Source organism: Orycteropus afer, unplaced genomic scaffold, assembly GCF_000298275.1.
Source record: "Orycteropus afer afer isolate SDZICR_OR568_19922 unplaced genomic scaffold, OryAfe1.0 scaffold00184, whole genome shotgun sequence".
Classification (NCBI taxonomy): Eukaryota; Metazoa; Chordata; class Mammalia; order Tubulidentata; family Orycteropodidae; genus Orycteropus; species Orycteropus afer.
In genome coordinates, this window is record NW_006921771.1 from 5,002,768 (window position 1) to 5,013,552 (window position 10,785).

Here is a 10,785-nt window from a genome sequence, read left to right on the forward strand (position 1 = left end):
ATATCTAAATTGTCCAGCATAACAGCTTGAAAGGAAACTCAGCAATCACAAGTTGAGGTTGGGTGGAGGCATGTTCTTCTGGCCATTTGAGCAGGTTTTTCACTATCCACTCAGCCTCTAAGGTAGTTAAGTTTGTGTGTCAACTTGGCTGGGCCTAGTTGAGTGGCTGGGCAGCTGGATATAGTTATTCCCCATGGTAAGACTGGTAATTAACTCCATGGTGGAATCTATTGGAACAGTTGAGTAGCTGCTTCGTAGATATGGTCTGCTTCCCACATATAAGAAATAGCTTCGGGAATGGTCTCTAGCCTTTTGGCATGCTTGAACCCTGCATGTAGCCAAGTTGTTGTTCAGCAGCCTGCCATGCCCTGCTGATCTTGGGACTTCATCTGGACTCACATCAGTGGTCTGACATGTTGCCTGGTAACATTAGGACTCTGCCTTTTTGCTCGTCGATCTTGGGCTTGTCAGCCTCAGGAGTCAGCAGCTGTCTGAGTGCAGAAAAGCCTCCAGCTTCAATGGGCCAGAGGCAGGAGGCAGAGCTGAAGCCCAAGGTTGAGCCCCGAGAGCCTGGCACTTTGAACTCAGACTTAAAGCCTCCAAAATTATAAGAGAATAAACTCCTGTTTGCTCAAGCCATCCCATTTGTGGTATTTTCTGTTAGAGTAGCACAGAGGTAACCAGAATAGCCTCCTTCTGGGATTCCTCTCCCTGCCCTGACCGTAAGCATTTCCCAAAGTGATTTTTAAAAATACTCTCCAGTAATGTATCATAAGTAGATGAACAATATTTCCTCTCATAACTATATCACAATTTATTCAGCCATTTTCCTACTGAAGATATTTAGGTTTCTCCAATTTTTCACATAAACATGAATATTTTTTGCTTTACTTGTATTTTGGATAACTTCTCCAAAGTAGTATTAATGGGCTAAAGATGTGAATATTTTTGAAATTCTTAATACTCACTGACACATGACTTTTGAGAAAAATCAAGGAGCATTCCTAGAGATAAGTTTTGTGAATATCTGGTTAACTGCACTCTCACCATTAGCATTATCTTATTGTGATCATTAGGCAGCTCTGGTGGTGTAGTGCCTAATGCATTTGACTGATAACCAGAAGGTGGGTGGTTCAAACCCACCAGCTGCTCCACAGAAGGAAGATGGAGCAATCTACTTCCATAGAGATTTACCGCCTCAGAAACCCAGTGAGTTTCTATGAATCAGAATGGATGCCATAGCATTGAGGTGTTTTTGGGTTTTTTTTCGTTGTTTTTGTTGTTATGATCATTATAACTTTAAAATCAAAACATTCAATTTATTTTTTGGATTTTTATGCTTAATGAGGAGGAACAGAGTTTTGTTATTCATCATTTGTAAATTATTGGTTATCACAATTAACTGCTTATCAAAATATTGACATTTCAGTGGTTTCCTTACTAATTTTTTATGTTTAATACTTTGCATATTGAATATATTAAACCCTTACCACTTTGCCTACTATATTTTTAGCAAATAGTTTGCTTTTATCTTTTTTCTTTTTTTATTATAATAAATATGTATGTAACAAAACAATTATGATTTTAACACTCTTCACATGTACAATTTAGTTATATTAATTCTATTCTTTGTATCATTTAACCATCACTATTATTCATTTCCAACTGCTTCTAACACCCTTAACAGAAGTGCAGTGTCTCCTAAACAAGTCCCCTTTTCCTCCTTCTTCTCATCCCCCTGCTAACTATTAATAATCTTAGGTGTGAATACATATTCTTATTTTGAATTTTCATGTAAGTGGAATCATAGAATGTGTGTCCTTTTAAAGTAGTTTTTCGTTTATAAAGAGTTGCCTTTTTAAGTATATATCTAACACTTCCCATTGCTTTTTTAAAAAATGCATTTTATTGAAATATAATTTATGTATAGTGAAATAAACAAAACTAAAGTGACATGGATCAATGCTTTTTTTTTTTGGAGTATTTCCTCCCCTCCCCTTCCACCCCTGGTAACCAACAAACAAAGTTTCTTTCCATGTAAAAACCTTTCCTTGACTTTTTACAATAATGAACTAACCCTGTATTTGTCCATCTGTGATTGACTTATTTCACTCAGCATAATGTCCTCTAAGTTCAACCATGTTATGCAGTGTTTTGCAGATTCTTTGTTATTCTTTAGGGTTGCATAGTATTCCATTGTGTGTATGTACCACACTTTGGTTATCCATTCTTCTGTTGATGGACACATAGGCTGTTTGCATCTTCTGGCTATTATAAATAGTGCTCCAATGAACATGGGTGTGCGTACATCTGTTCTTGGCCTGGCTCTCATTTCTTTAGGATATATATCTAGTAATGAGATTGCTGGGTCAAATAGTATTTCTAATTCCAGCTTTTTAAGGAAATGTCATACTGTTTTCCATGGTGGTGTATCATTTGACAGTCCCACAAGCAGTGTATGAGAGTCCCAATCTCTCCACATCCTCACCAGCATTTATTATTTTCTGTCTTGTTGAACTTTGCCATTTATGCTGGGGTGAGATGTTATCTCATTGTTGTTTTGATTTACATCTCTCTGATGGTTAATGATCACAAGCATTTCTTCATATATTTGCTGGTCACCTGAATATCCTCTTTGGTGAAGTGTCTACTCATGTCTTCTGCCCGTTTTTTAATTGGATTGTTAATCCCTTTGCTGTTGAGGTGTTAATGTTTTCTATAAATTTTAGAGATAAGTCTTTTGTCAGATATATAATTATTGCCAAGTATAAATTTGTTGTTGTCATTTTGTTATGTGGTTTTTCATGGTGTTGATTTCTTTGTTCCATATCATTTTCTGTGCTGAGCTCATTTTGTTTATGAATCGTGTTATCACTTCCTTTGTTACTATTGTTTTAGTATTTGCTAAATATTTGTGCTTGTCCTCTTTTTTATTTTGATGTGAAGGTTTTTCATTTTCTTTTAGATAACCTGTGATTTATAATTTTCTTACCAAGTTTAGAACAGTCCATTCTATCTTGTAATTATCTTGACTTCCCTAACATTTAGAAGTTCTGTAACTACACAGTTTTTTCCCTCTTTTTGGTTTGTAGTTGTCCTCATTTGTCAATTGATGTCTCTGGTTCCCTGTTTACAATCTTGAAGGCTTATTTACTTTGGATACTTCTATAACTGTGTTGGTTTCTGAGTTATGATATCATGTGTGTTAATGGTCAGTTATTGTTTACTGTTCTTAGTTCTCAGTCCAAAGGACTCCCTTTAACATCTCTTATAAGATTGGTCTGATTTTAACAAATTCCCTTAATTTCTGCTTATCTGGAAATGTCCTAATTTCACCATCATATTTGAGGGACAATTTTGCTGGGTATATAATTGGTTGGAAATTTTTCTCTTTCAGGGTTTATATATACCATCCCATTGTCTTCTTGTCTGCATGGTTTCTGCCAAGAAATCCGAGCTTAGTCTTATTGGTTGCCCCTGGTAGGTAACTTTTTGTTTTTCCTATGCTGCTTTCAGAATTCTTTCTTTGTCTTTGGTTTTGGTGATTTTCTTTTGGGGTCTATTCTTTTTGGGGTTCGTTTGGGATTCTTGAATGGATATATTCTCATCTTTCCTCATACCAGGAAAATTCTCTTCCAACAAATCTTCAACAATTTTTTCTGTGGTATTATTTGTCTCTTCCTGTTCTGGAATTCCAATTACATATAGGCTATTCCTTTTGATGGTATCCCACATGAACCTTAGGCTTCTTCATTTTGTTTTGATCTTTTTTCTGATTGATCCCTTTCTAAAGAAGTACTGAAGTATTTGCCTTTAATCTCACTAATTCTGTCTTCTATTGATTCAATTCTACTCCTTTACCCACTCAATGTATTATCTATTTCTGAAAATTTGGTATTAAGCTTCTGGATTTCTGTCTGTGGATTTTGTATCATTTCTAATTTTTCATTTATTTTGTCATTCTGTTCTTGTATTGTCTTTCAAAATTGATCTAGGGTTTTCTTTGTGTTTTCCTCAATTTTGTCAGTGTTGTCTTTGATCTGTCTCTCAATTCATTGAAAGTATCTAAATATATTTCTTTTGAATTCCTTATCAGGGAGTCCCAATTCTGAGTCTTCCTCAGTGATGTGTTTTGGGTCTATATCCTGGTCCCCTGTTTCTCCTGCTTTATCTTGTTTCTTTGTGTGGACTGTGAGTGATGCCCTATTGTCTCCAAAGCATTGTGATGTTTTAATGTTTATATTTAATTAGTGATTGTATGTTGGAGTGACTTGCCCATGGTTTTCATTTTCTTTGTTTTGTTTGTATGTTATCTATGTAAGTAGGGTACTGTGCTGTGTTCCTCTGCTCGTTAGTTGGCAGCACTTAATATACTCACCACCTGTCTCCTTTTCCATTGTCAGCCACCCATATGTCCCTGCCATCCTTGGAAAATGGAGCCTATTCTTGGGCTCTTGGAATCCAAATGAGAATATTGTCATTTTCAAATCCAAATGGCTGTTATTTGTAAACATTAAAAATGGCTGCACCCTCCAGACAGCCAAAATCCATATCTCAGGTTTTCTCCCTCCTTGCTGATTCCCTTCCTAGTCATAGGCCATCAGCGCAGTCGTCCCTGCAGCCCTTGGTGACCAGGGCTGATCTTTAGGTCAATTCTCAGGTCCCAGCACCACTTGGAAATATTCAGGCTGTTGATCCTGTCAGAGTAGCTGACAGTCCACTGCTTTGACCATCTCTGTACTCACTGTTTTCATTCAGGTTTTTCCACTACTTGATGCCTAATCCACTTCTGTACACTTCCTTTCAAAGTTCAGGGCTCCAGGATTATCTTCTGTATCTCTGTCAATTGGTTTCTCTTTTCTTTGTTGAAGAGGGTCTGTGTTGCTTGTCTGCCTAGTCCTCCATCTTACTGGAAGTCCTTTCCATTGCTTTTAAAATTAGAAAGGTTTTCCTGGAAGACTTCTAAGATATCTAGGTGAGTGTGATAAGCAGAATAATGACCTCCCAAATATATCCACATGCTAATCCCTGGAACCTCTGAATATCATAACACAGGGCAAAAGTGACTTTGGGAGTATGATTACATTAAGGAGGTTGAGGTGGTGAAATTATCTTGAATTATCCAGGTGAGCCTAATGTAACCACAATGGTCCTTATAAGAAGAATACAGAAGAATAAGAGTTGGAGGAGAAGGCAATGTGATGAATGGGATCAGAAATTGTAGTGATGTAGCTACAAGCCAAAGAATATTTGTTGAGTTGAAAGAGATAGGAAATAGATTCTTCCCTGGAGCCTCCAATGTACCAATGTAACCAGTCCTGCTGACACTATGATTTTAGCCTCATAACATTAGTTTTGGACTTCTGATCTTCAGAAATGTAAGAGAATAAATTGTATTTTTTTTAAGCCACTAAGTTTATAGTAAAATATTACAGCAGTAACAGAAAACTAATACAGCGAGTGATGTTATTTTGCTCTCCATCTCCCAAATTCCCAGTAAATGTCTAATGGAGGGGAACTTGCATCAGTTTAGAACCTTTGTGGAATTTCTTCTAGAAATAGTATAGATAAGGTGAGATCATAAGAAGCTATGAAACTCTCAGGCCTAAATAACCTCCTGTGAAGCTCAGTGTACCTGATAATATGGTGGATTCTGGGTGGCACCCCCTTAATCTTCCCTGGCAAGAATGATGGCTGGTCACAGGGCTATTTTAGGGCCATATCACTTGATTTCTTTATCAGTGTAGATTAAAATAGAAGATTGTTTGTTCACATGGAAAAGAGACTCAGAGACAGGAAGAACAGACCTCATTCTTCAAGTCTTGGTCTCCTTACAGTCTTTTTGCTTCACTGTCTTATTGAGTGGTTCAGAAAAGAAAAACCTCGTGTCTCAAAATTGCCTAGAGAAGAGAAAACTTGGCATCACAACCTTATCTCCTTCTAAGGCTTCAGTTTTACAGTAAGGGTCAGCTGAATTGTTTAACATTGCAAGATTCCAAATTACTAAAATCTCAGTCTACTTAGATTGCAGACAATAAAACTATGACTTCTCTTAGTTATATTTCCTTTGAGTTGATCCTATTGCTTGTGAAAGGAGCAATAGCCACCCCTACACACTAACATACTGAATTTTTCCTAATATTTAAGATAATATTATGTGCTTAGCATGAATTCTGCCATCCATGGAACAATAATTAATCATTTGAGCAGATGTTCTGTAATCATGTTAGTAGGTTCAATAGAATTCCATTCTGCAAAACTTGAACCCTTAATATTTCCTCACTACTTTTTCATGAAACCAAAGCCACATTTAGGTTCTGATGTGCTCCATATACATTCCTTGTTTAAATAAATAAATAAGTCTTGATTCCATATAACAGAATTGGCTTTAGCCAGTTTAATCACAAAAGGTTTCATCCCACAGTTTCATGATGTGCCAGAGAAACAAACCTACGTAGTGCACACTCAGAGGCACTTAAGCCAAGAGAAATGTCCAACTATATAGAAGGGTTAGAAATCACACTGCAGTCACTGTGCTTTATACCTTTGTAGCCAGAGGTTAGACACACCTTTACTACAACTTCTAGGGAAAAAAAAAAAAAAAAAAAACTTCCGTAATAGTGTTTATAAGAAAAGTCACATGGTTGCTGCTTAAATGTGTTCTCATCCATGTTCCAAGTCTCTTGTAAGTGTGTCTTCAGGAGCTGTCACATGCAGAATCCTAACTGTAAGCAGTTCTGGGGGGTGTAGTTTTTAGCTTTCCTGCCTCCAGGGTACCAGAGGCAGGCTAAGAAGCAGTTGGAGTTATGTAGAGGACTGGTTCTCACTCAGGGACAATTTTGACCCTCAGAGATGTTTAGTAATGCCTGGAGACATTTTTGGTTGTCATAACTGGAATTGAGGAGACACTAGCATCAAATGTGTGGAGACCAGAGATACTGCTAAATATCTTAAAATGCCGAGAGCAACTCCCTCAACAAAGAATTATCTAGCCCCAAGTGTAAATGGTACCAGTAGACCAATATGTAGTACCTGCCTCAAACTCAATCCTCTAATTGATAGTTCCTTGTGGCTATGGGAGCTTCTAGGATACAATTCTGGAGGCTCACAAAGTAGGGGCATACACATCTGTTCTGGTTACCTAGTGTCATTCTGACAAGAATATACCACAAATGGGAAAGCCTTAACAAACAGGAGTTTATTCTTACCATTTGGAGACTTTAAGTCCAAGTTCAAAGTGCCAGGCTCTAGGGGCTAGGTGAAAGCCCTCAACCTTGGGATCCAGCTTTGCCTCCTGCTCCTGGCCCACTGGAGCTAGAGGCTTTTTTTCACTCAGACAGCTGCTGGCTGCTGAGGCTGAGAAGCCCCAAGGTTGACAAGGAAAAAGGCACAGTCCTGATATTACCAAACCACATGGCAGGCCATTAACTTAAGTTCACTGTAAGTTCCAAGGTCGGCAGAGCATGGCAGGCTGCTGAGAAACGACATGGCTGCATGCAGGGTCCAAGCGTGCCATATGCTAGAGACCATTCTCAAAGCTTCTGCTTATATACAGGAAGCAGACCACATACCCAAAGGCAGCTACTCAGCTGCTCCCAGTAGATTCCACCATGGAGTTGATTACCAGTCTCATCATGAGGAATACTACATCCAGCTTCCCAGCCACTCAACCAGGCTTAGCCAAGTTGACATACAAACATAACCATCACAACATCACAGAGTCTTTCTCTAAGACTGAATAACCACACACACACACACAAACCACACCAAAAAAAAAAAAAAAGAGAGAGAGAGAGAGAGAGACAGATAGGGGCTATGTTTTGTGACCACCTGAACCCTAGCCTTCCACCCCACTTCCCAAGGCCACTGCATCACTGCCTTTTGAATCTGACAATCATAGTTTATAATAAACATAAAACTGCCTTCACCTTCAGTCCTAACTTGAATAATTTGAGTAAGTAACCACATCAGTCTCTCATAAAGCCAACTCACATTCTGTTTCAGACTGGGTTCCCCCAGAAACAAACCCCAATTTGTTTGATTTCAGTGCAAGCAGTTTGTTTGGGAGATGTTAAGTTGTTGTTGTTGCTAGCTGTTGTCAAGTTGGCCCAACTCATGGCAACCCCATGCACAATGTGATAAGACTATTGTTATCCACAGGGTTTTCACTGGCTAATTTTCAAAAGATCACCATGCCATTCCTTCTAGTCTGTCTTAGTCTGAAAGCTCTACTGAAACCCGTTCAGCGTAATACCAACACACAAGGTTCTACATGAGGTGCATTGACTGGGAATCAAATCCAAATCACCTTTATGGAAAGTAATAATTCTACTACTAGGCCACCCCCCACCACTTGAGCTTCAGGCTTCTAACTGAATACCCAAGGCCACTGCATCACTGCTTTTTGAAACTCATAATTAAAATATATGATAAATATAAAACTCCCATCAGCTTCAATCAGGACATGAAGAATTTGAGCAAATATCCACATCAAGTCTCTCATCAAAGCCATCTCATGTTCCTTTTTAGATTGATGTGGTGCAATATGTTCCTTTTTGTGGCCTTTTGCAATGGTTCTTTGGAAACACAGCATGAAAGATTTTCCCCCTTAATCCATAAGAGTGGTTACCTTTGACCTAGTTATTTGAAGAAGCAAATTAAGGGACCTCCCAGGTTTCTTTCCACCACAGGGAAGAAGTCCCTCTCTGACAGCAGAAAATGTTACTTTTGTACTAGACTTGGGTTGATTGACATACATGAATAATTGAGGATTTATTTTACTCTGGTCTAGTAAGGGAGACTTAGCCTTGTAACTGATGGGGTAGGGACAGATAAATGGCTGAACTGCAGAGATTTTCTAGGTCTTCTGGTTGAGAGAGAGATGCTGGCTAAGAGGTGGGCTAGTACAGAAGCAGATCCATGTGACAGTTTAGTGATCCCAGAGCTACACTGCCTATGAGTTGGGCTAGTTAGAGGCACAGAGGTTGACACTGGCAAGGTCTGATGGCAGAGAGATCTGATGGCAGAGAGATCTGATGGCAGAGAGCAGCTAAGAAAGCTGAGCAAGCTGCTACCTGGGCTGTGAGCAAGGCCACGTAGTACTAGAGAGGCCTGAATGGCAAAGAACTCTCCGAGGTCCTGATTTAGAACTGTACCAGCAAGGAACATTTTTGCTCCAAGGGTCGTCCTGCAAGAAAGCTGTTCTAATTGACCAATTGCTTCTTGAGTTGTATCTTATCACTTCCAACTTGATACTGGCTCTGAGACCTATCTTATTCTTCTAAGTTGCATCCTATTTTGACATGTCTCCTGAGTTGTCTCTCAATAAACCACTTAACTGTAAGTACAGTTCATAAGTTCTGTGAGGCATTGTGGCAAGTTAATGGAACTTAATAGGGGAAATAAAAATGTTTAGGGGAGGAGGAGTGACTGAGGTCAGAGATAACAGACTCATAAAGCAGCTTGGGAAAGTTGGAAATCTGGGATGTGTATAACCTCTACCTCAAAGGAAAGGAGTTTTCATGGCATTGTGGTTAAAGTATTGGGTTGGTACCAAAGTGTCTGTGGTTTGAACTGACCAGCTGCTCCATGGAAGAAAGATAAGGCAGTCTGCTTCTGTAAAGATTTTCACCCTTGAAAACCCTATGGGACAGTTGTTCTCATAAGCTCACTGTGAGTTGGAATTGACTTGATGGCAGTGGGCTTAGCTCATAGGAAGCAGCTCTGTACTGATTCTATTCATGAATTATTTATTTAATTAGGTTTTCTAAGAAGCAACTGTGAAGGAACTGTTTCAAGTGCTGAGGAGCAAGGATATCTCCTTGAGGACTAAGTTGCGCCTGACACAAGCCATGATATTTCCAATCGCCTGGTATGCATGTGAGAGCTGGACAATGAATAGGGAAGACCGAAGAAGAGTTGATGCTTTGAGTTGTGGTGCTGGCGAAGAATGCTGAAAGTACCGTGGACTGCTAAAAGAACTAATAGATCTGTCCTGGAGGAAGTGCAGCCAGAATGCTCCTTGGAAGCAAGAATGGCCAGACTTCGTCTCACCTATTTTGGTCATGTTGTCAGAAGGGACCATTCCCTGGAGAAGGATGTCATGCTTGGTAGGGTGGAGGGTCGACGAAAGAGGGGGAGGCCTTCAGGGAGATGGATTGATACAGTGGCTGCGATGATGGGCTCGAGTATAGCATGGATTGTGGGGCTGGCGCGGGATCGGGCAGTGTTTCGTTCTGCTGTGCATGGGGTCGCTATGAGTCGGAAATGACTCGACGGCACTTAACAACAACAACAAAGAAGTAAACCCCAATTTAAATATTTCAGTGCAAGCAGTTTTTTTCTTCTGTATTCTGAGCAAATAATCCAAGAAGTTGGACTATATGATGAAGAACATGCCATGAGGATTGGATGAAGAGTCATTAACAATTGGTGATATGCAGATGACACAACCTTTACTGCTGAAAGCAAAGAAAATATAAAGTGATCACTGTTGAAGGTCAAAGACTACAGCCTTCAGTATGTATTACACCTCAACATAAAGAAAATATAATCTTCACAACTGGAGCAATAAACAACATCATAATAAACAGAAAACATTGAAGTTGTTAAGGATTTCATTATACTTGGATTCACAATCAACATGCATAAAAGCAGTAGTCAAGAAATCAAAAACTGTATTGTATTGGGCAAATATGTTGCAAAAGACCTCTTTAAAGTGTTAAAGAGAAAAAATGTCACTTTGAAGACTAAAGAGTGCCTGATCCAAGCCATTGTATTTCAATT